This window comes from Alexandromys fortis, unplaced genomic scaffold (genome assembly GCF_014885135.2).
Source record: "Alexandromys fortis isolate MF-2015 unplaced genomic scaffold, M_Fortis_MF-2015_v1.1 scaffold_65, whole genome shotgun sequence".
In the NCBI taxonomy this organism is placed as follows: Eukaryota; Metazoa; Chordata; class Mammalia; order Rodentia; family Cricetidae; genus Alexandromys; species Alexandromys fortis.
In genome coordinates, this window is record NW_026067986.1 from 9,806,207 (window position 1) to 9,809,693 (window position 3,487).

Genomic DNA, 3,487 nt, shown 5'->3' on the forward strand with positions numbered 1-3,487 from the left:
ACTGCCTGCCATTACTCTCAACATTCCCGTCTTTCAGGTCCTACAAGAACAGTCCATTAAGCCATGTAGAGCTTTCTATGACTTTTGCCATCTAAAGTCCTGTTCGCTTGAAACTTCATCCACAGTCAATATTCCCAAATCCATTGCAGCAACGAAACCACTTTAAAGGTACCACTTTTGTTCCAACTTTCTTTGTTGTTGCTTTGATTAAATGATCTAACCAAAAGGAACTCAGGTAATGAGCAGGTTTATCTGGTTGTTACCCTTAAGTCAGAATCCACCACTGTGGGAGCTTAGGATAGGAACTCAAGTTAATCACTGAGGGCAAAACATGTGGAACCATTGTTTCCTGGTTTTCTCTTGTGCTTTGTCACTGTCTTGTGCTCAGCAAGCTCTCTTAATCAGCCCAGGCCCACTTGCTTAGAGACATTGCCAACTCAGAGGAAGAGTCTTCTTCCAACATCAATCATCAATCAACACAATCTCTTTCAGAAAGAGATCAGACATTCTGATCTAAGCACGGACTCAGTTGATGTTCCCTCAGATGACCCTAGGCTTTGTCATGTTGACAGCTGAGGCTAATTAGCACAGAGACAATAATATATAGAAAGGTTTTAGAGAACAAAACACAATGTATTAAAATTGTCAGTCACGTAAGCAGCAAAGACCCAAACACGAAGATAACAACTGAAAAACACAGATATGCCAGAAAATGGAAAGAGGGAAGCAGCTAAGATCAAGAACAGAAAACTAAAACTGTCACTCCACAGAAACTATTCAAAACCAAAAAAAAAAAAAAAACTTAAGGAACTGATAACAAAAGAAATATTCTGAATACAAATTGGTGAAGGTCCACAATTTTCAAAAAAGATGAATGATATAATTAGATTACGGTTCATAAACTCAAGAGCGTACGTGGTACACTGACTAAACAAGACTCAAACACAGATCTACAAATATACATAATGGTCCCTCAAACAAGAACTACAAGATTCTAGTCAAAGTCAAACTCTAAGAAATCACTGGCCAGGGGCTGGGGGGATGGCTCAGAGGTTAAGAGCACTGCCTGCTCTTCCAGAGGTCCTGAGTTCAATTCCCAGCAACCACATGGTGGCTCACAACCATCTGTAATGAGGTCTGGTGCCCTCTTCTGGCCTGCAGGCATACACACAGACAGAATATTGTATACATGATAAATAAATAAATATTAAAAAAAAAAAGAAATCACTGGCCACCACTCATCCTGTACACTCCAGGTCCCTCCTTTACCAGTAACAGAAAATGGGTTGGGTGAGAAGGGCTCTTCCGCCAAAATTCGCAATATTCACTTGACGCCTTCTGATGTTTTGCTTTGTGGAAAACAGTTTTGATTACTAAAAGGATCTCATTTTCTTATGATAAAGAAAATGATGTCTGTTAGGATCACTTAGACACCACTTCATTTCCTACAATTGGTCATTGCCTCTAAGTCTACATCACAGTGAGGAAGTGACAACTTTTCAAAAGAAATTTCAAGAGAACAGATTTTTAAAGAATCAGTTGACATATAAAGTAACTTGCTTGACTCTGACTGCTTTATAAGTCACAACCACTTTTGAAAACAAGGTTATTGCTACTTTTTTTTTTATAAATGTTTCTTTTTTTAATATTTATTTATTTCTTATGTATACAATATTATGTCGCTGTGTATGTCTGCAGGCCAGAAGAGGGCACCAGACCCCATTACAAATGGTTGTGAGCCACCATGTGGTTGCTGGGAATTGAACTCAGGATCTTTGGAAGAGCAGGCAATGCTCTTGACCTCTGAGCCATCTCTCCAGCTCTATTGCTACTTTTTGAGTGTGTTTGTACATATGTGTACATCTAAGATGAAAAAAAACAGTCTCTGCACAGAAACTTTCCAGAAACCCACAACTTAAGGAACTGATGAGGTAAGGAATTTTCTGAATAAAATTAGCGAAGCTCCATCATTTTTAAGAAACTGAATAATTAGATTACAGGAAAAATAGTACACAGATTTACATAATATGACTTCTTTACTTTCCACATAGATCCATCAGTCAAGAACGTGTACAATGTTTGTGAAAGAATAAAGATGATAAAGAGAAAAAGACCAGAACATAAGCAGGAAAATATAGTCAACATTTAATCAAAAAACCAAAGTAAACTTACACAAGAACAAGTGTGATCTTGACCAATAATCCAAGGTTACCCAGCTATCTTTGATTATATGTGTACAGAAATTAAATAATACACTTCACAACTTTCAGAAAGATATCACAAAGTGACCCTTAAACTGTTGGGTCTGACCCCCAGTTACTGATATGTCTTCCAAAGACAGAAGCCTCGTAACATAGATGTTCTCTTTGCCGAGATCGCTTGCTATGACTCTCCAGACTCTTGGGCTTTTCTTGGGGTTCAGTTAAATGTAGTTCCACTGATGCCCAATCCCAAAGCAACCTAGAAAAATGATTTAAAACCTGCATCCTGCTCCACGAGAAGGTGTGGATTGTGCCTATCTACTTGTCTAACACAGGCACAGCTAAGAAATCTCTACACATTAGAAACTCCTTTTGTGCCCTGGAACTAAGCTTAACTGGATCACACCACTGTGGCTAGTGGTAGCATCATGTTAAAAGCATTCTAATCATGCATTGCTCTACCAATTCCTAAACTATTTGTAATCTTTAGAACACAAACCTGAAATTGGAATGCAATATTCAGAACTTCTGGAATGAAGACCTTCAGTTTTCTAATCTCTCTTTCCACTGCACAACAAAAACAGTGCCCATGTATACTCTGGACAGAGATACAAACAGCATCATATCCTTCCATTCCAAGGCTGCAGAGTCTCTCTTTCCCCATTAAATCCACACACAGGAGACTCAGACAGCAAGGGCCACTGCCAACATGAACCACATGGATTAACATAACTACAGTCTTGCTCATGGTCCTTACAAGTCCCAGCAGAAATGGCAGTTCGCCAGACCTGCTCTGAACACCCAACACTATGTAATAGCTTGTGGTTCCTTACTGCTCTGTATAGCAGAGGCAGAAGAGAATCAGGGAGAGAACCCACAAACTGCCTGCCACTAGTACTCTTGATTGCTAACCCTTCCCAGAATCCCTTACTGGCTAGGGTCATCCAGCTGGGTCTCACAATATTAGCAGCTCCTCTACAGGAGGATCAGAGATCAAATGACTCAGACAGCACAATCCTTCCAGTCCTGCCCTCCCAGCCCAGCAGACAGGGCCCCAGTTTAGACAGTTTGTATTTAGTTCACATTTTCCCACTCCCCTATAGCACATCCTCTTCCTCATCTAAAGCACAGGGTCCTTTGTGTGCACATTCCATCACATACTCACTTTCCAGTGCAGCCATCCCACTGACTCAGAGATGGGAAATCCTGCAGATAAACACAGGTCACAGTCATAAAGTAACTACTGTTACTGTGTAACTGTGGTTACTTTGTAACTGTTGTTAAAG